This window comes from Hypanus sabinus, chromosome 8 (genome assembly GCF_030144855.1).
Source record: "Hypanus sabinus isolate sHypSab1 chromosome 8, sHypSab1.hap1, whole genome shotgun sequence".
Classification (NCBI taxonomy): domain Eukaryota; kingdom Metazoa; phylum Chordata; class Chondrichthyes; order Myliobatiformes; family Dasyatidae; genus Hypanus; species Hypanus sabinus.
Window position 1 is genome coordinate 136,797,229 of NC_082713.1, and position 23,153 is coordinate 136,820,381.

Sequence of the window (23,153 nt, forward strand, 5' to 3'; positions counted from 1 at the left end):
TCTTAACGGTTACTGAACTCCCTGGAACTATTACAGACAATCTTTGGGAAAGACGCTCTTCCATTTGTGCTACTGCCCATCCTTTATTCCCACCAAATCATTTCTTTCAACACACAGAACACTATCTTAGTAAACTTGGTTAGTCTATAAAATAGAGACAGACTTTTTGGCTTGTGCTGTCAAAATTATTGACTGTATTCTTTGCTTACTGCTTCAAAAGACAGTCTTGAACATGAAAGAAACCTTTATGACAGCATTCCTAGTCAGTGGTATGTACACATAACCACATTAATTCACCCAGATCATCAAAGATTCATACTTCTTTAAACCAGTTGTTTATTTCTCTCTTTGGATACTTACAAATCTTACATATCTCCACAATCATTAAAATCCTGCATATATCAGCTTGCAGAAAATTAACTGCAGTCCATTTTCACCACAGTGACACTTATGAAGTCACTTCATTCACAGTGAGAACTAGAAAAGCTTTGACTGTGGTGTTGAAAATCATGAAGCATTTCACACGTCAATAAGAGAGATAGTTTCTAACCACAGAAGAGATTAGCAAAAGTGATGACTAAGAAGTATAACTAGGCAATGTAGAAAACAATAATAAATTGTTTTTTTGCATTTTTTGACATTTTTAAAATGTCCTTTTGCATTTGTACAGGGCCCTGGTGAGACCACACCTGGAATATTGTGTACAGTTTTGGTCTCCAGGTTTAAGGAAGGACATTCTGGCAATTGAGGAAGTGCAGCGTAGATTCACTAGGTTGATTCCTGGGATGTCTTACGCAGAGAGATTGGAGAGATTGGGTTTGTACACGCTGGAATTGAGGAGATTGAGAGGGGATCTGATTGAAACGTTTAAGATAATTAAAGGATTTGATAGGATTGAGGCAGGAAATATGTTCCAGATGTTGGGAGAGTCCAGTACCAGAGGGCATGGATTGAGAATAAGAGGTCAGTTATTTAAAACAGAGTTGAGGAAGAGCTTCTTCTCCCAGAGAGTTGTGGAGGTGTGGAATGCACTGCCTCGGAAGACGGTGGAGGCCAATTCTCTGGATGCTTTCAAGAAGGAGCTAGATAGATATCTGATGGATAGGGGAATCAAGGGATATGGGGACAAGGCAGGGACTGGGTATTGATAGTGAATGATCAGCCATGATCTCAGAATGGCAGTGCAGACTCGAGGGGCCGAATGGTCTACTTCTGCACCTATTGTCTATTGTCTATTGTCTAAATTTATGCAGCAAGATCGTGACCTCAAATGGAGTGCTTGAAACAGGTACAAGAGAAACTATGAAGTAAGAATTGATTACCTATTAAAAAGAGGAAGTTCATTAGATATAAGGAAAATTAGCCATCTTTTTGGAGCCATTGGTCCAATTGACTAATTGGCCTTTTGCTGTATTATAGAGATATACAGATCAGAAAAGATTTCCTCTGGCCCATCACATCCATGCTGTCCTACTTGCTCATCTGCACTAACCCTAATTGTCTGAAATAGAACTGTATTCTTCTATGACTTGTCTATCTAAGTGTCTGCCTATATACCTTTAAAACATAGTGATTGAATCTGATTCCACATCCTCCTCCTCCTGGCAGCTGTTACAGATATCAGCTGCTTTCACCTCAAATCCTCTTTAAAACTCCCATCTTTTCATCTTAAAACCGTACTGTTGAAGAAGCATTTGACCATCTACCCTATACTACAATCTTGTAATTTTATATACAGTACCTTTTGCAGGTCACTCCTCAACCTCCTTCACTCCAGGGAAGAGAAGACCAACCTATCCACTCCCTCCCCATAACTAAAGACCTATTCAGGAAATTGCCACCATCCAGCCCATACTCTCTTCTCACTGCTACTATCAGGCAGGATACACCTGAGGTCCCACACCATCACATTTAAGAACAGCTACCTTCCTTTAACCATTCAATTCTTTAACCAGCCAGCACAACTCTAATCACTACACCATTATGACTGCTTTAATCGATTCACACTAAAATGGACCTTGTTTTTGTTCTAATTGTATTCTTTCAGGTAAAATTTAGATATACCTTACGGTTAATTTAGTTTTTGCCTGCTAATGCTACTTTTATGAAGCAATGTGCTTGTGATGCTATTGCAAGTAAGGTTAGCTCTGCCTCCTGCGCAAACACATACCTTCACACATTCATGTTTTTCATTGCACCTGTGCAACTCTGAATCTTCTCAGCATTCTCTCCAATGTAATCACACCTTGCTTTCTGCCAGAACTACGTGCAATACTCCTACTGTGGCCTAACTAACTTTGTGAAGTTGCAACAACATGTTCCAGACAACTCTAATGCTCCGTGGCATAGTCTATCGATTCAAGCATACTAATGTGCTGTCTTCACCACTCTATCCACTATGCTGCACTTACAGGAATGTGGATTTAAACACCCCCTCCCAGAGTTCTTAATTATTTAATTAACAATTCTAGGAAAGTCTCATAAATATATTAAATATGTTCAATTTTCATGCACTTTCCTTCCATTTCTTTTTAAATAATTTTCTTTAAACAAGGAGACCTGATGATGAAATTGAAATGCCTGTAGATGATAGTGATTATCCAACTATTTAAAAGAGATGATATACACTGGTAAAGATAGAACTTTCTAATTTTCTTCCAGTTCAGGAAGTGAGTGAACAAGTTCAAAAAGCAACTGTAATCCATGGATTATGAATTGATACAAAAAGAATACAAGCAAAGAAGTCATGCTTTATTTCAGCTATATAAATCACTGTCTGTAGCACTGACTCAAATATTAGAGTCAATAATGCACACCATCTTTTAGAAAAGCTTTTCAGGCCATGGTGAATTTCTAAAGCAGATTTGCAGGAATAATAGAAATACAGAAGACTTTATTACTTAAAGAGTTAGAGAAATTAGTATTGCTATTGTTGAAATAAAAAAAGGCTTTGAAGAATTTGACAGTGAAAAAATTCCAGACTATTATTCTATGAAAAGAATGAATGTTAATTTAATTATATATTTAGTTTAAACAAATTCTCTAGGGCAGTACTTAAAATGCCTTTGGCATTTATAATGATGTCGCTAGTCTTTTCTTGGTTAAAAAACTTTCAAAGAAATGGCTGGAAAAGTTATTAAAATAATGCTTTCTGCAATAATTATATCTTTTAGTGAGTTTTATTGTTGAAATATATATAAAAGGAGAAAGAATGAGGGGAAAATGAAGCATGAAGGGCATAGATAATGATTTACTGGTGTAGTTCCCTTGACTCACTCTTATTCTCAATTGTTTCTCAAGACTTCCCATGCCAGATTTCTGTCAAAATCTATTCTTCACATTCGCAAACGTTTTACAAAGCAACATTTTCCTTTTCTGCACTTTACCGTGGTGCCAAACTTTGCTGAGTGCTGTTGAGCCAAACTTTTCCTGGCTTCCAAGTCACTGGTGCAGCTGTTACCAAGTCTACATTATCCATCCTCGCTGTGATGTATGACTGTGCCTTCTATCTCTATTGCATTATAGGGCTTCATCATTCAGTGTCAGCTTCAGAAGAACTATACAACCTTTAGAATTTTACAGACTTGTCACCTTCCTAACAGACTTCAATAAAGATCAATAATGTTTCATTGTAAACTTTTCATTTTGGTTATTGTTAAACTTAAAGTTATACCCAGACATTGACAATTTTCTACAACCTGTCAGATGTCATGGTAGTATACCACAGGCTACTCAAGGACTGCCATAAAAGACAAAGAAGCCTGGACAAAGGAGCTTTGACAATGGAGTGTACTCCCAAGAAATCTGACGTTGTAGGAATTTGGCTGGAAATATTGTGTTTTTTTTTCACAGGAAACAAAGATGATTGAAAGGGTGTTTATTCATTCATGGTGAAAGATTTAAACAGAAATGACATGGCTACTGGGCTACAGAACAACAGCTGATGGCTGACAGTGTCTTTTTTGGTCTATTCTATTCCATGCAGCTGTAGGAGTTAACGTGCATCTTCACACTGCTATAAGCAGGAAAGTTTAGATAGAAGGTTTGCTAGGTCAGCGTTCTGTCCAGGGAGGGGAAAAGGGGCATCAAATCTTGCTCCAAATTATTCCAAGGAGTTTCATCATTCAAGGAACAGGAACATTTGAAGCACGTATATGACTTGCAAGAGGCAAGCATGCAGATGCAGAGAGTAAGCAGAACAGAGTTTTATTTTTTGCAGCAAAGGTAGTTGAATACAAATGTTGAGTGGTTATGCTTCAGACTAATAGGGCACATTCAGATGTCAGACTACATTAGGAGTAGTTATGAGGCAGAGACCTGGGATCAATTATGCTGTCTGTGTGGAATTTGCATGTTTTCCCTGTGACCAAATGAACTTCCTCCCACATTCCAAAGACATGCATGGAACATAGAACAGTGCAGCACTGGCCAGGCTCTTTGGCCTACAATGTTGGGCTGATACTTTAACCAATATCAATCTAACGTTTCTCTCCCACATAGACCTCAAATTTTCTTTCATCTATGTGTCCATCTGAGAGTGTGAAAGGTTCAAAAAGGTTCGAAGTATGTTTATTATCAAAATATGTATACATTATACAATCTTGAGATTCTTCTCCTAGCAAAACAAAACAGCCCAAAAGAACCAATAAAAAAAAATGCTAAATGTCCCTAATGTATCTGCCTCTATCCCAGCTCCTGGCAGAGCATCTGACGCACTACTATTCCCAATATATTCTCTGACACCCCCTTATACTTTCCTCCGATCACACCTTAAAATGATGTCCTCTTGTATTAGCCATAGCCACCCTGGAAATAAAAGTGCTGGCGGTCTCTTATACACATCTATCAACTCGCCTCCAATCCTCCTTCACTGCAAAGAGAAAAGCCTTAGCTAGCTCAAACTTTTCTCATAAGACATGTTGTCTAATCCAGGCAGCATCCTGGTAAATCTCTTCTGCACCCTCTCTAAAGATCCTTCCTATAACAAGATGACCAGAACTGAATTGTCCAAGTGTGATCTAACCAGAATTTTTAGTGCTGTAGTATTACATTGCAGCTCATGAACTCATTCCTCCAGACCAATGAAAGCCAACACACTATTCACCTTCTTAACCTATCAATTTTAATGGCCACTTTGAGGAATCTATAGATATGGATCCCAAGATCCCTCTGTTCCTCTAAACCACTAAGAATCATGCCATTAACTTGTATTTTGCCTTCAGGCTCGACCTTCTGAAGTGTATCACTTCGCATTTTTCTGGATTGAACTCCATCTGCCACTTCTCAACCCATCTCTGCATCCCGTCGATGCCCCATTGTAATCCAGGAGAACCTTCTACAGCAATGCCAACCTTTGTGTTAGCTGTAAAGTTGATTAGCCACTGTAATTGATCCTTTGTGTTTAGATAAGTAGAAGAGTTTAGGTGGTTGGGTTGGGGGGAGGTTGTGAGGAGGAATTGCTGAGAATTAAAAATGTCAAGTGAAGAATTCACTTGAATTGGCAGTTGGCACTTGGCACAGACCTAGTGGGTCAAAAGCTGTATCCATGCTGTATCTCTTCACATCATTATACAGTGGTTGGGGAGGACATGTTTCCTTTTCTGGGAGTACATAAAACTGAGTGTCACTGATCGGAAGGGTTCATTCATCTAAAACAATCAAGATAAATTATTTTGTCTTTGTAATTCTTTAAAAAAGGACATTAAAAGAAGGGTCTTTCTTGATAAGAGGTTGAAAGATTTCAGAGCAGGTGGGAACCTTGGGACTGTTACAATCCAATCATCCATTATCTTATTGAATGGTGGAATTGGATCAAAAGACAGAGTGATCTGTAATTCACTTGCCCAGTGGCTCAGGAACTGCACAAGATTGTTGTTTCTGGTTTCAACTGCCAGCTGTCTCCATCCGCACTTTCCCAAAACTACCTAAAGCAGTTATGCTCGTGTAGATCACTCTGTTCTGGAACTGAAAAAGACCTCAACATGCAGATGGAAGGGACTTCCTGCGTCATGTGCTGTATGAGATCAACTATATGAAGGGTCTTAGTTACAGCACACAGGGTTTGATTTATTCCTTGGTGACCTCTGTGCTAAGGAATTCCAGGTCTACAGGATCTGGTCACAGTGGGCAAATAAATATATCTCCCCCATTTTAGAGCGTACATGCAGGTTTGCATCAATGGGACAATATGATCTGAAGAAAGTGAGTAACTATCTGGAGAACAAGGGTGTTGAGAGCAGGGTCCAAGGTTCACAAATTTGCAGCAGCCGTCTTCTCAAAGCCCGAGACGCAACTGGGCTATAATTAAAATACTTCCTTTTATAGTGAAAAGTGTTAAGAATTAACTACTAATAGTGAATGATACACAAATTTTGTGTTTCGGATCAATGGAAATGGTCACAGAATGCCAAGTGGAATCTGGGACACTGGTGAATCACATAGTTTATTTTTTTAAAGGACCAGTTTAGCTTGAGGCAGTAACTCACAGAATATCAGTTTCTAATGAAGCATGCAGGCATCTGTGTCACCAGTATCGCCTGATACTGCTTTCATACTTCCTCACACAGGTCAATCGTCGCACATTTGTAGCTGAACCCACAACTGCCGTATGCTCCAGTAAATCCAGCTGTCACTCAGCACCACTCAATAGGTTGGTGGTATTTACAGTAAAACGCCGCCCAACGTAATGAAAGATTTAATCAGTAAGGAAACATGTTGTTTTAACACATAAAAAGAGATTTCGAACAAACCATGGGCTTCTAGAACATAGAAAACACGATCACAATAAAACATTCATTGGAGTAGTCCTACTGCACAGACTCTGCAACGAACCTAAAGCAAAGTATTTGGTTAAGTATCTGTAATGAATGAGGTTAGTGGAGGGTATGTCATGGGAGAGAGGAGTTGAGAGCATGCTACTCTGCTCACCAGTTCTGACCTGAAACAGAGATTTTAAATAAAATATGTTTCTCAATAACAGCTTAATCCCCTCATCTTGTATTTCTTAGGTCCCAAGCCTGAATTATAAGGATGTAACATTATAGGTGGTGTGAAAATGCAATCCAATATCCCTCAATCACACTTGATCACAATATATTTTGTTTGCAAGGTTGATTCGACTGCACCACTGACCTATATGACGCTCTCCCTCATCTCAACTTTGTTAATCAGCTGGAGAGATGAGCTGAAGAAATCTTAAATGACTTGCTGGGTGAGTCATGGATTTTCTCCTTTGTTATTCCTTATTTGTTGCTTTAGTGTTCAATCCCACTGCAAAATCTCTGAGAAGAATTGAAGATTGAATGCTGTTACTCTCAATATCTGTGCAAGAAGGCGCAAATGTGTTGGAAGGTGCTGAGAAAACAATTTTGGTAGACTCAATCAGCTTCCAAAGCAAAGTTACCTCTAACCTTAAGGAATAAAAATACAGTTTACGATTGGTAACATTACAAGCATCATGGCACCCTGGCATCTGTATTACCTGTTGTACTGCATTGATAGTGAACAGTACGGATAAGTAGATCATGTGATGAAAGGAGGTTGTGCTCTTCTCATATGGACCCTTAAGCACTGAAGTTATTTTCATTACTCTGCATGTTGAATAATAATCTCATCTCAAGCTCCTGCATCCTCTGATAGTTACTTGTGGTAGGACTTGCCAGGAATTTGGTGGCACAATTGGCAATGAGAATAGGAGTGCGAGTGGCAAGGAAAAAGTGTGTAAGAAACCAGGAACAAAAAGTTGGAAGAGAAAATCAGTGTGGTAGTTCCAAAACAAATGTCATAACCCCTTGTAATCTGTGACTACAAATAAAGCAGTGTGTAACAGCAGAAAAGGGGGCATCGAAAGACCACATGTTCAGCAAATTGATCAGTGTGGGTCCTCAGGTCAGTTCAATGAGACACAAGAGTGCTCTGCACAGTTGTTTCTGGCTGTGAAGAGTCAGCACACATTGTTCAAAGGTGCACCAAATGAGTTTTAAAGCAAAATTCAAGATATTACAAATCTGCAAATAGTAGAAGTAGTAGAGAATGCTGTGTATGTATTGATGAGATAAAGAAAGAGAATAGCGGCATGAGCAAGAAAGCTTTACAAGGAGCCTATGCTGTATAGCAAGGCTTGTGAACCACTCACACCCTCGATGGAGATGTACATAGAATAGTACAGCACAGTACAGGCCCCTCAGCCCACAATGTTGTGCCAACCCTTAAACCCTGCCTCCCATGTATCCCCCCTACCTTAAATATCTCCATATACCTGTCTAGTAGTCTCCTAAAGTGCTAAATGATGACAGTGCTAAAGCTGCACAGGCATTGAAAACAGAATAGAACAGAATGGAACAAAACAGAAGAAAGCAACATTGTGTGAATCTTTTTCAATTTGTATCACAAATATCATTTTCCAGAAAATTACAACTAAGTGATTTATAGAAGTAGTCTAGCACTGGAGTTTAACCCACAGATGTGTGAGAAACTAGAAAACTCTAAATTTGTCTAATGGGAGAGATTCATGTAGACCAATGAGAGAAAAGGAACCAGCCAAAGCAAGCACTATATTTGGTCTGGCATGAAAACCCAGGACAACATGAATGCACTCTCAAAACAAGAGTCTGAACAAGTCACATGAAATCACAAAATAAAACCTATATGATGTTCCATTTGCTGCAGGTTACACAGCACCTACCTTGTATTACACCTGCTACAAGCATCTACAGTGTGAGAAGTTGGGACTTCAAGGTTACAATCCTGATTGATGGGAAGGCATTGAAAATTCAGATCAATATAGTAGAGGACTGCTCCATTATTAGGCATGGCACTTATAACAAGCAGCTTAGTCATCTATCCTTAAGAGACAAGGCTTAAGCACAAATGTTTCCTAGGACGTATAGAATGTGCATTTCTCCATGATGCTAGACTCCTGAGTAAAGCAAGAGGCTGCAAGATCCTCAGTTCCAGGAGAAAGTAGTAGTGTTAGAGACAAGTAACCAGTCGAGAATGTCAAATTGACCAAGGAAGCTATACAACGACAGTGTCTATAAGCACAGTATCTCTGACAGGTGTTTACACACATCTCTTTTCAAAGAGAGAAAGCACTGTTGAGCATTACATCAGAAGGCATAATGATGCAACATGTACAGGAAGTTCCTTGCTGTTAGAGTAGAATAAACACTCTTCTTTGAAGCTTTTGTGCCCATTAACTGTTTTCTGCGCAAGAACCAGGGGAGTATATGGGTCTGAAATACAGCAAATGTCATCCCATTACTGAGGTAAACTCTCTCCCATGGTGTTCTCACTTACTGATGTGCACTTTTGGAGGCGACTGCTTCTTTCAGGTTGTGACCATGACGCCCACCACCCACCAACACTAATCTCGCTTTAATAAACTCACAATACCACTTTACAGTCCCAGTTTCAGCTCTCTACTCAAGATGTCATTTTATTTTGGCTGTTACCCTCTGATTTTCTTTGCAATTACACTAAATGAACTGATGCAGTTTGAATTATCTTCCATAAGCCACAGAGTGGATAGAACTAGTGTGTCTTGGTACACAGTGCAGACAGCAACAAAAACAGGGATTAGAGAAGAAAGAGTAACTGTCCTCTTTCACTGTCTCAGCAAAGTTAAAGGCAGCATTTTCTTGCCACAGACATATTGAACATATTATTTTGAGTAATATGCAATATAAAAGCATTAATACCAGACTCCTTTCTAATGAGAGTGTCCATAATAAGCTTTAAATTGGCACTAGAATGCTACAAATCTATCAGAGGATAGAACCTAATTGACTTGTTACTATGCACAAACTCCTCAAAGGATAATGATTCCAATGCTATATACTTAAGGCCAGATTTGAATGTTATTTTGAATCTTACTATTTAAAGGCTATGTAGCGTCAATAGAACATGAAGGCATAACTGTAAAATCAACATGCAAGGTTCCTCAATGCAGATAGGCAGTTGAGGTGGCGGGGGTGGGGAAATAATGGAAACGTGGTAGATTCACCTTTTTGTTATATATCAGCAGACAGTGAGAAGATGGGCAGGAGCTGATATGTCAACAATGATCTAATACCCTTTCTAGCAAAAGTAGCGTAAGAAAAATCTTTTAAATTCAGGCAAGGATCTGGGTTCATGCTATCTAGGTTTTCTCTATCCTCTTATCATTCATTAGTCCACATGGTAGAATGCCGCCATTCCTCACCAAATAGGCATCACAGACTAAGTAATTCTTCCTCTCTATTCAAGTGAAAACGTCATGGGTCACCCTCGGTCTCCTCGTGTTGAACAACAGTTCAGAACATTAAACAGCAGGGGAGTGAAGCCACAGGCCTAGAAATTCAATGTCACAGTGCAAAGAGTTTATGCTCAACCAACTGATTATGGAAACAAAGTGACTGGTCTCTGCATGTACAGTATACTACAGCTAATTCTATCAGAATCCTTTGCCTGTATGATGTAATTATGCAAAGGTAATTGGGAACCTACTTTGCAATCTCTAACAGATGTGTTTGCTGCTATAATGTAGTTTACACACTGTGTAACCATAAAAAGCAACACCAGGCCTCAACCAAAGCCAACTCCAGCCCCTTTAAGGACCTGTCCTCAACAAAGTCACAGTTGAAGCTTTTCCCTGCTTTCTGGAACCCTCATGGATCATGGCAATGCCTTGGATCTCTTTTTCCAAGACGTTGCTGGCAATACACAATACGCCAACAGTGGGTGCCAAATGCCATTTCATTGGCTCTTAACTCAGCCCTGGAACATTTGAACAATGAAAATACATATATCGGGATGCTCTTCAATCACAACAGCTCAGCTTTCAAAATTACCATCCCCTCAAAGCTAATCAATCAGTTCCAGGCCTAGGCTTCTATACCTCCCTATGCAATTGGATCCTGGATTTCCTCACTTAGAATCTCCAGCTGGTTCGGATTGGCAAACATGTCTCCTCCATAGGACCAGCTTTGACCAGCAACTGATCCAGACATTGTAAGTTTTGAAAGGAGGGGATTTCAGTCAGGTACACTGCCTGAGTAGGAAATGGTGCAGCAGGAAGTTGGAGCATAATAGAGCTTTGACCAGCAACCAACCTGCGTTTGGGATTGACTAACCAGAGCAAATTAAAGAAAGGCAGGTGCAAGCGCAGTGGCCATCATCTGAGTGGGCAGAGTCAGAGTGGTGATCTTGAGGCTTTACCTCTTTGAGACTTCAGCAAGGAGAGGCTTCACTCAAAAAAAAGTGAGGTTAAGTTTTTTTTCTCCATCCCTTCTTTATACCTGCTCAGTAAGGACAGTAGAGATGCCAGGCAGGATAGTGCAATGCTCTTCTTGCGGGATGTGCAAAGGTAGGGAGACCTCCAGTGTCCCTGACAACTACAACTGCGAGGAGTGCAACCTGCTGCAGCTTCTAACAAACTGCATTAAGGAATTGGAGCTGGAACTGGATGAACTCCGGATTATTTGGGACACTGAACGGGTAATAGGTAGGACACATAGAGAGGTAGTTACACCCAAGGCACAGGACACAGGAAAATGGGTAACAGTCAGGAAGGGGAAAGGAGTTAAGGAGCCAGTACATATTATCCCTGTGGCTATCCTCCTCAATAACATGAATATCACTTTGGATACTGTTGGGGGTGGAGGTAGGTTGGCCGAACAGAGGAAAGTCACAGTGTTCAGGTCTCTGGCAATAAGTGACTCTGTGATTCAGAAGGAAAGGTGGGGAAGGGGAGAAAAGGCATGCTGTGGTGATAGGGGATTCATTGGTTAGATGAACAGACAGGAGGTTCTGTGGGCAAGAACAAGATCCCGGGATGGTATGTTGCTTCCTGGGTTCCAGGACCTGCGACACCTCAGATCGAGTCCTCAGCATTCTTAAGTGTGAAGGTGAACAGCCAGAGGTCATGGTCCATGTAGGTACCAGTGAGATAGGCAAGATGAGTGAAGAGGAAACACGAGGAAATCTGCAGATGCTGGAAATGCAAGCAACACACACAAAATGCTGGTGGAACACAGCAGGCCAGGCAGCATCTATAGGGAGAAGCACTGTCGACGTTTTGGGCCGAGACCCTTCGCGAGGAAATCTGCAGATGCTGGAAATGCAAGCAACACATACAAAATGCTGGTGGAACACCGAGGAAATCTGCAGATTGCAGATCTGCAAATGAGTGAAGAGGTCCTGCATTAGGAGTTCATGGAATTAGGTGCTAAATTAAAGGGCAGGGTCTCCAGGATTATGATCTCAGGATTGCTACCAGTGCCACCTGCTACTGAGACCAGAACGAGGAAGATTATACAACTTAATACATGGCTAAGGAGTTGATATAGGAGAGAGGGCGTAAAATTTTTGGATCTTTGGGCTCTTTTCCAGGGAAGGTGGGACCTGTACGGAAAGGAAGGTTTGCATCTCAACTGGAGGGGGACCAATATCCTCGCAGGGAGGTTTGTTAATGCTGTATGGTAGGTTTTAATAAGAGTTTCAGGGGGATGGGAACCAGAGTGCCAGAATGGCCAGTGGAGAGGTTGAGGAGGCAGATGTTGGTAAGACATCAGACAACGTTGGGAATCAAAAGGTTGAGCATCCCAAGCTGCCTATATTTCAATGCAAGAAGAATTGTAGGAAAGACAGCTGATAGTGCTGAAGATGAGGTGCCTGGTTTACAGTCAGAGGCAATGTGTAGTGAAGAGAGGCTGTTGAAAGGGCAAAATTGCAGTCAACAGGATGAGTTACAATGTAAAAGATGGACAAAGTCAAAAAGGGTGAATGCAGGAATGAAGGTGTAATATTTGAAGGTGGAGCTTAGGAGGGTTAATGATGCCTATCGGCAACTCCATTGCTTGTCTCTTCAGAAACAGCTCTATTTCCATCTTTAATATCTCTATTTTTCCCTTTCAGGGTTCATTTGAACCCAGAATGGGACCCACTCTTGGCATTTCATAACTGGCCATTGTTTGGCACGCCAAGGGCTCGGCCTAGGAGCTCCATTCACCTTCAGAGGACCAAGTTTTCATGGCTCTGGAGACGGGGGTGGGGGGGGGGATCGGAGGCCGGAGTCCGAGCAGAAGACTGGTGTGTCAGGGGAGATGGAAGTTCTAAGGCTGTCTGCCCAGAGACCCGAGATCTTCGGGCACAGAGATCAGAAAAAGCAATGAAACGGATTTTTAACATCGTAAACCAGTGAGTTATTTGTTATGTCTCCCCTCTTGCTGTGAAATGGAGATACCTCTTTCTCCATTATTAGGGAAAGAGAGAGAGAGAGAGAGCCTGTGGTATGTCAAATGCCGGGTGAACTATGTAGTCATTGGAGTACTGCAAGTCGGTGTCCTTTCTGTTGCCTTGCTCACACTTGAGTGTTTGGTGATGGGTGCTGATGCTTTTTTTTTGCTGGTGGGGGGAGGGGGGATTGTTGCTTGCTGCTACTTACATTTGGGAGGGGGGAGCTGGGAGGGAATTTGGGGTTCTAACATTTAACTGTGGTTCATCCTTTGGGGGCACTCCTCTGTTTTCGTGGATGGATGTGAAGAAAAGGTACTTCAGGATATATATTCTACACATTTCTCTGACATTAAATGTACCTTTGAAACCTCTGAATGTGCACAGTATATGAAATAAGGTAGATGAGCTTGTAGATTGGCAGGTATGATGTTGTAGGCATCTCGGAATCACGGCTGGAAAAAGATTATTGCCTGAAGTGTAATGTCCAAGGATACACATTTTATACAAACAAAAGGCAGGAAGACAAAGGGGAAGGCATGGCTCTGTTGGTAAAAAATGAAATCAAATCAGTAGGAAGAGGTGACACAGGGTCAAAAGGCATAGAATCATTCTGGATGGAGCTAAGGAAATGCAAGGGTAAAAAGTCCTTGAATGGAGTTGTGGTAAACAATGTATACCTGTCTGGACACGCCCCTCTGCTGACTGCTCCTGTGGCTCCTCCCACAGACCCTTGGATAAAGGTGATTGGAGGCACTGCTCCCCCCTCAGTCTCTGAGATGCTGTGCTCTGTTTTGCTGCTAATAAAAGCCTATCGTTCACCTCCCATCTTCGAGAGTTATTGATGGTGCATCAGCAGTCTCATTCTATCCATAATGATTTAATGCCTTCCTCTTTCTACTGATTTCACCCTGAAATTTGAGAAGTAGAAGCTAAAGTCAGACGTATCACTATTACAGTGGAGTAAAGGAATTACAGAGGCAAGAGAAAGGAGCTGGTTGGAATTGATTGGAAAAGAACACTGGCAGGGATGACATCAGAGCAGCAATGGCTGGAATTTCTGGAGGCAATTCGGAAGGCACAGGATACATAAATCCCAAAGAGGAAGACGTATTTTAAAGGCAAGATGACACAACCATGGAAGTCAAAGCCAACATAAAGGCCAAAGAGAGGGCATAAACTAGAAAACAAAATTAGTGGGAAGTTAAAGGATTAGGAAGCTTTTAAGAACCAACAGAAGGCAACTAAAAAAAGAAATTAAGGAAAAGATAGAAAACTAAAGTAAGCTAGCCAAAGATATTAAAGAGGATGCCAAGAGTTTCTTCAGATACATAAAGTGTAAAAGAGAAGCAGTAATGAATATTGGACTGCTGTAAAATGATGCTAGAGTGGTATTTCTGGGGAGCAAGAAAATGGTGGAAGAACTGAGTGCTAGTCTCACTGTGGAAGACACTCACAGCTTGGTGGAAGTTCCAGGTGTCAGAGATCATGAAATGTGTGAAGTTACCATGACTAGAGAAAAGGTTCTGGGGAAGCTAGAAGATCTGAATGTAGATAAGCCACCTAGGTTAGATGGTGTATACACTGGAGTTCTGAAAGAGGTGGCTGAAGAGATTGTGGATGCATTAACAATGATCTTTCAAGAATCACTAGATTCTGGAATGGTTCTGGAAGACTGGGAAATTGCAAATGTCACTCCACTCTTCAAGAAAGGAAACTATAGGCCAGTTAGTCTGACCTCAGTGGTTGGGAAGATGTTGGAATTGATTATTAAAGATGTGGTTTTGGGGTACTTGGAGACACATGATAAAATAGGGCATAGTTAGCATGGTTTCCTCAAGGGAAAATCATGCCTGACAAATCTGTTGGAATTCTTTGAAGAAATAACATGCAGGATAGACAAAGGAGAATCGATTGATATTGTGTACTTGGATTTTTGGAAGGCATTTAGCAAGGTGCCACTTATAAGGCTGCTGAACGAGCTAAGAGATCATGGTATTACAGGAAAGATTCTAGAAAGGAAAAAGCATTGATTGATTTGCAGGAAGCAAAGAGTGGGGCTGGCTGCCGGTGACTAGTGGTGTTCCACAGCGGTCTGTGTTGGGACTGATTCTTTTACATTATTTGTCAGCAATTAGGAAGATGTAATTGATGGCTTTGTTGCAAAGTTTGCAGATGATACGAAGATATATAGGTGGAGGGGCAAGTGGTTTTGAGGAACTAGAGAGGCTACAGAGGGACTTAGACAGATTAGGAAAATGGGGAAAGAAGTGGCAGATTGAATGCAGTGTCGTGAAGTGTCTGGTCATGCACTTTGGTAGAAGAAATGAAAGGGTTGACTATTGTCTACATGGAGACAAAATACAAAAATAAAAGAGGTACAAAGGGACTTGGGAGTACTTGTTCAGAATTCCCTAAACATTAACTTGCAGGTTGAGTCTGTGGTGAGGAAGGCAAATGCAATGTTAATGTTCATTTCAAGACGACTAGAATCTAAAAGCAAGGATGTAATGTTGAGGCTTTATAAAGCACTGGTGAGACCCCCCCCCCCCCACCTCTTGGAGTATTATGAGCAGGGTTGGGCCTCTTATCTTAGAAAGGATGTGCTGAAAGTGGAGAGGGTTCAAAGGAGGTTCACAAAAAACGTTTCCAGAATTGAATGACTTGTCATATGAAGAGCGTTTGATGGCCTCATTGAAACCTATTGAATGGATAAAGGCTTTAATGAAGTGAATGTGGAAAGGATGGTTCTTATTCAGGGAGCGTCTAAGTCCAGCGGACACAACCTCAGAATAAAGAGGTGTCCTTTTAGAATGGAGATGAGAAGGAATTTCTTTAGCCAGACAATTCTTTGCCACAGGCAGCTGTGAAGACCAAGCCTTTATGTACATTTAAGGCAGAGGTTGATAGATTCTTGATTGGTCAGGGCACGAAGGGTTATGGGTAGAAGGCAGGAGTTTGGGGCTGAGAGGAAAATTGGATCAGCCAAGATTATATGGCGGAGCACACATAATGGGCCAAATGCCATAATTCTGCTGCTATATCTTACGGTCTTATATAATCACCATCTGTGCAGGTGCACCATAAGACTGTGTGCTTAGCCCACTGTTCTACTCTCTTTATACTTACAACTGTGAGGCTAAATGCAGCTCCACTGCCATATTTAAGTTTCCTGATGGCACCACAGTGGTTGGCCAATTCAAAGCTGGTGAGAAATCAGCATATAGAAGGGAGAGTGGCTCCACAACAACAACCTTTCACTCAACATCAGCAAAACCAAAAAGATGATTAGTGGCTACAGGAGGAGGTAACAGGAAGTCCATGAGTCAGTCCTCATCAGGGGAATCAGAGGTGGAGTGCATCAGGAGCCTTAAATTCCTTGCTGTTATCATTTCAGACAACCTGGTCTGGGATCCGCACAAAAGTGTCATCACAAAGAAGGCATGGCAGCATCTCTACTTTCTTAGAAGTTTGTGCAGAATTGGTGTATCATCTAAAACTTTGACAAACTTCTATGCATAGTGCAAAGTATTCTGATAAGTTGCATCATGGCCTGGTATGGAAACACCAATGCCCATGAATGGAAGACCTACAAGAAGTAATAGCTGCAGCCCAGTCCATCATAGAAAAATCTCTCCCCACCATTGAGCACATCTACAAAGATCACTGCCATTATCTATCAAGGACCCCGCTATGCTCTCTTCTTGCTGCTGCCATCGGGAAGGAGGCACAGGAGCCTTAGTTTGCACACCACCAGTTATTGCCTTCCAACCATCAGGCTCCTGAATCAGAGTGATTAACTTCACTCACCCCAATATGGATTTTGCAACCTATGGACACACTTTCAAGAAATCTGCAACTCATGTTCTCAATATTATTTATTACATTTTTTTGGTATTTGCACAGTATATCATTTTTGCATTGGTTATTTGTGTAGTTCTTCATTGGATGCCATGCCAACCATCATCCCAAGTGCATATTAACAGAGACACAACACTCCATTCACTTTGATATGGGCAGTGTGCCTTGGCATCACCAACCCACCACTTGAAGGCAAAGGTACTCTGTAGTGGTGCCATTTCTTTTGGAGGGACAGTGCTCTTTGCTGATTTGCAACCTTTTGCAAGGGTAAAAGGTCATTTTTCCAATTATCTGCTTCTTATAAATGGTGCAACGAAAGCTTGGCTTCTGCACATAATTAGTCAAAAGGCCTGAGATTCACGGTACTTAGACACACAATACAATGCATGTCAGGCTAGGAAGAAAATTCTGCTCCAGGCACAGTTTGCAAACACCCTAGGAAACAGGGCATTGTTCTAAGGTTAGGCAAGTTGCAGAGATTCAATAGTTTTGCTCTGTAAATTACATTTTAAATATAGTCATCTGAATACAGCACATCTTTTTTCTAAATGGCAATAAAAAGCTTTTTTTCAGGAGATGAATGTCATTAGCAAACCCAGCATTTACTGCCCATCCTTAATGGTTGCCTCATTGCACCACAGTCCTTCTGGAGAAGAGAGGGAGCTCCCTTTCCAACATACCAATACATAGCCTCCTCTTGGACATTATCATGCTGAAGAGCAGCATTCCATCTGGGTAGCCTCCAACCTGATGGCATGAAAATTGATTTTGCCTCCTGGTAAAAAAAATTCCCTCCACATTCTCCCTTCTTCTATTCCCCACTCTGCCTCTTACCTTTTCTCATCTATCTTCCCTGGTTCCACTCCTTCTTCCCTTTCCCCTATGGTCCACTTTCCTCTCCTGTCAGATTCCTTTATCTTCTGCTATTTACCTTTCCCACTGTGGTGAACTACATATACCTGTCTGGACACGCCACCCCCCCCCCCCGCAGTCTGCTCCTGTGGCCCCTCCCACGGACCCCGGTATAAAGTCAATTGGGGCCTGTGACCTGACTCAGTCTCCAGGATGCAGTATGGTGGTCAATTGTGCTTGTTCTTTCTTCTAGTCAATAAAAGCCGATATCTCGCCTCACATCTCAGAGAGTTATTGATGGTGCATCACCCACCCACCTGGCTTTACCTATCACCTTCTAGCTAGCCTTCTTGCCCTTACCCCACCTTTTTTATTCTGGCATCTTCCCCCTTCCTTTCCTGTGCTGAAGAAGGGTCTCACCGTGAACTGTCGACTGTCTATTAATTTTTATAGATACTTCCTGACCTGCTGAGTTCCTCCAGCATTTTGTGTGTGTTGCTTTGGATATCCAGTATCTGCAGTACATACTTCCAGCACCTCCATTGGGATCCTACTACCAAGCACATCTTTCCCTCCCCACCCCCTTCTGCTTTCCGCAGGGATCGCTCCCTACACGACTCCCTTGTCCATTTGTGTCCCCCCCCCCCCCATCCCTTCCCACCGATCTCCCTCCTGGCACTTATCCTTGTAAGCCGAACAAGTGCTAGACCTGCCCTTACACTTCCCCCCTCACCACCATACAAGGCCCCAGACAGTCCTTCCAGGTGAGGCGACACTTCACCTGTGAGTCGGCTGGTGTGAGATACTGCGTCCGGTGCTCCCGATGTGGCCTTTTATATATTGGTGAGACCCGACGCAGACTGGGAGACTGTTTCGCTGAACACCTATGCTCGGTCCACCAGAGAAAGCAGGATCTCCCAGTGGCCACACATTTTAATTCCACATCCCATTCCCATTCTGATATGTCTATCCATGGCCTCCTCTACTGTCAAGATGAAGCCGCACTCAGATGGAGGAACAACGCCTTATATACCAGCTGGGTAGCCTCCAACCTGATGGCATGAACATTGACTTCTCTAACTTCCGTTAATGCCCCTCCTCCCCTTCTTACCCCATCCCTGATATATTTAGTTTCCCCCTTCTTTCCTCTCTCTGCCCATCACTCTGCCTGTTATCCATCTCCCTCTCATGCTCCCTTCCCCCTTTCTTTCTTTCTTTCTTTCTTTCTAGGCCTCCCGTCCCATGTTCCTTTCCCTTCTCCAGCTCTGTATCCTTTTTGCCAATCACCTTTCCAGCTCTCAGCTTCACCCCACCCCCTCCAGTCTTCTCCTATCATTTCGTATTCCCCCCCCCCCCCACTTTCAAATCTCTGACTATCTTTCTTTTTCAGTTAGCCCTGATGAAGGGTCTCGGCCCAAAACCTCAACAGTGCTTCTTCCTATAGATGCTGCCTGGCCTATTGCGTTCCACCAGCATTTTGTGTGTGTTGCTTGGATTTCCAGCATCTGCAGATTTCCTCATATCTACAGTCTTGCTTGTGTTAATGAATTCCCAAGTCATGAACGACTTGGGGAAACTGGTGCTCCAATCAAAGTGCTTGCTGTTCTCATTCCACTTGATGGTAAAGGGTGTGCTTTCTGAGGGTCTATCAAAGCAGCTTGGGCAAGTAACTGCAGTGCATCCTAAATAACCACTCTGTACCAGCAGTTTGAGGCAATTGATAGGGTGCCAGTCAACAGACTGCTTTATTATTGATGCTCTTTGATCATTCCCAGCGTTTTTGGGTTTGAACTTAACCAGGCAACGCGGAATAATCCATCACTTGTACCTTGTAGATGATGGGATGGATGCAGAGTGTTAGGAGGTGAGTCACTCACTGAAGGGTAGCTCTGCTCCAACCTGACGTTATTACCACCGTGTTTGAGTTAATGGTCAATAATGAACACCCAGAACGGTAATGATATTTCATTCAATGGCATAGTCGTTAACAAAGGCAACGGATTAGACTTCTGTTTGTTGGAGATCTGCTATAAAAGTACCAGACAATAAACAAATGTTGTCTCATTGTTGCTGTATGCATCTTGTTTCATCTGCTGAGGAGCTGCAAATGGACGGAACATCCTGCAATCAATGATCATCTTTAAAATGTTTTCCCTTGATGCCCATTGAGTTCAATTTTACCAGGGTCCTTGATGCCACACTGGATCGTATGTCATGGACCAGGATACCAGGATGGTCACTTAGTGCAGATGGAATCCTCACACACTCACTCAAGTAAGAAAACCACAGGAAAAGTTGGTTATGGTCAGTATTCAGGCCTAATTTGTAGCACCTCATAGAGGAAGCCAAAAATAAAGGTACAGCAACACCCAGTTCTTCCCATGCCCATCAACAAAAGAGGAATTTACTACCAAAGCAACTTACTGTCCTTTTTCTTTGTAACATTGAAGTTAATTATTAAATTGATTCATTTAACTTGCACTCATTGGCCAGTTTTGACCAACAAGAAGCTTGTTATGAAAATCTGACAAAGGGTATCCAACCGAAAGTTAACTCTGTTTCTCTTCCCACAGATGCAGTCTGACCCTGCTGAGCACTTCCACCTGTTCTCATTGTATTACACTGTATGTTTAATGAATGAAAGCCAATAATAAGGAAACCAAGACTACCAGAAGTGCTGAAGATTCTGCTAGACCAATCGTGCCTTTTGCCGTTTATTCTGCATGATAACTTAGTTCCAAAATTGAGAAATTCAGTTCTATATATATTCATAGTCATTTCAGAGGTGCACTGAGAAACTCTGGGAACGTAGATTAATCTCTTTAGCTAATTGAGTGTGTTCTGTCACTCTATCAGATCTTGGCTGATGTACCTCATTAATCAACATTGGTTTGAGATTCTTTCATTAACTTATGCAACAGACTCTTTTTAACCTTGATTTTGCAGACTCCATTTAATTTTGGCATGAGATTTTGGGGAAAGGAAGATCCAGATTTCCACTACTACTTGTGTGAAAATGCGTTTCTCACAACTGCCCCTAAAAACACTCTGCCTCTAATTATAAGCCCTTTGTTCTGGCCCCACCCGTTCAAGCAAATTCACCTATAGAACCAAATCCATTATGTGTTGTATGCATCTCAGTGGAATTATCCTCAATATCCTACCCCAGTCTTACTGCAATGCCACTATATTCCGCTGGATGGACGGAGACCAAACAACGAAGGGTCTTGGCCCGAAACGTCAACAGCGCTTCTCCCTATAGATGCTGCATGGCCTGCTGTGTTCCATCAACATTTTGTGTATATTGTTGTTCAAGTACATTGAATCAGATTTTACCGGACAATGGTAGAAGAGTTACCATACATCCATGGGCTAGACACAAAGAGCTGACCTCTCTGATCCTCCAACATCCTGAAGTAAAGCTGCAAGGCCCAAAGGAGGGTAGAGGTCCCATGCCTAGAACACCCCTGAGGAAGCTGGGGCAGGCTATGGCTTATGCCAGTGCTACCACTGATTTCCTTTTAATAGCTCTGACATTAAAATATACTTAATATATTAAGTATATATTTATAACAACAAAATAAAGCATTAAAAAACTAAGTAACAAAATATTAAACTGAAGCATAATTAATTAAAAGAAAGCTTAACTTTCTTTTTGCACCAAGTCTACATACCTACTGAATTCGCTAGTGCTTCGGATTCAGCAAATACCCCAGTGCAGGCCCCTAGTGATTAACTAGCCTGTGTGATACTGGTGCTTGTAATGGACTTCTCGAGTGCTTGGTGACGTGACCCAGTAATTAGGTCACAGGCTAATTTAACCTGCCAGGAAGACTCAGCACAAGTTCAGAAGGGGGACACTGCAAATTTTATCTACCTACAAGGTAGCAGTTTTATCAACTCATTGTTCTTAGGATCTTTAAAACTGAGTTCAAGACTTTGAGTCAAATCTCAGCCAAGAGTCTCTAAAAGAACTTCCGTGAACTAAAACTGCAGAAGTTCACATCCATGTAAAGCAAATCAGCTCGTGAATGATAAGGAAATTAATAGCTAACTGTATTCAAAATGAAGTGTTTCTCCCATTCCCCGGCAAAGTGAAAAAGCAAGGCCTTAGTTACTCTGTTCTCAATCTAAATGCAGGCAGCATAATTCTAATACCATTCACACAGCAGTTACCCACAGTGTGAAACACTGGAAGCATCTGTCACAGAACAGACTTTTTTTTTCCCACTGATTCTACATCTGAGCATAATATGCAGATGCAATTATCTGCTGCCATGGCACTAAACTGTTTGGTTTGTTGCCTGAAATTTACTTGAGAAATACTAGTTCTCTCTGAACAGCCTCACAGAAATGAGTATCGACCAGTTGCCTTAGATCGCGAAACAGATTTGCTGGCGGTAAATTTATGCAAGGGTTGCAATTGAAGGTCCAGTTTGTCTAATTGTTCTCATTGCAATTTGTGTATGGATTCTCAGCCAGAGTCAACAACTGAGATAAAGGCTCTCTGTTGCGAAAAACCAATTAGTGTTACGGACCGTTTTAAAAGCAAATGCATAAATTGTTTCTCCTGTGAAGTTAACCATATAGCATCAAATGATTTTAAACACAAATATCCTTCTCCAGTGTATTCGTAGATACCCCTTCACAAGAGAGCGACTATATTTCACGAGGAGTTTTGGTTTGTCACCTAAAACACTCAAAAACTTCTTCAGATGTACCGTGGACAGCATTCTCACTGGCTGCATCGCCATCTGGTATGGGGGTAGTGGGGGGGGGGAGTGGGTTGCTTCTGCACTGTTTCAAAGTAAGCTGGAGAAAGTTGTAAAATTAGTCAGCTTCATCATGGGTGCTAGCCTCCTTGGTATCCAAGGCATCTTCCCGGAGCGGAAGGACCCCCACCGCCCAGGACATGCCTCTTCTCATTGTTACCATTGGGAAAGAGGTACAGGAGCCTGAAGGCACACACTCAGCAATTCAGAAATAGCTTCTTCCCCTCCTCCATCCGATTTCTAAATGGACTGAACCCATGAACACTAATTCACTACTTTTTTACGTCTATTCTTGCCTACTTATTTTAGCTATTTAATATATGCATATATGCTTACTATCATTTGGGGTCTTTTTTTCTATATTTATCATGTATTGCTTTGTACTGCTGCTGCAGTTAACAAATTTCACAACATATGCCAGTGATATTAAACCTGGTTTTGATACTTGCATCATAT

At 41.8% G+C, this 23,153-nt stretch overlaps 1 long non-coding RNA gene across 1 annotated transcript; it reads left to right on the top strand.

The window, feature by feature from the left end:
• Window positions 1–6,538: 6,538 nt before the first annotated feature.
• On the top strand, window positions 6,539–22,672 carry LOC132398462 (uncharacterized). Its single transcript, XR_009513664.1, has 3 exons — window positions 6,539–6,649; window positions 7,109–7,210; window positions 20,499–22,672. It is a non-coding gene; the product is annotated as an uncharacterized LOC132398462 (long non-coding RNA).
• Window positions 22,673–23,153: the final 481 nt, after the last annotated feature.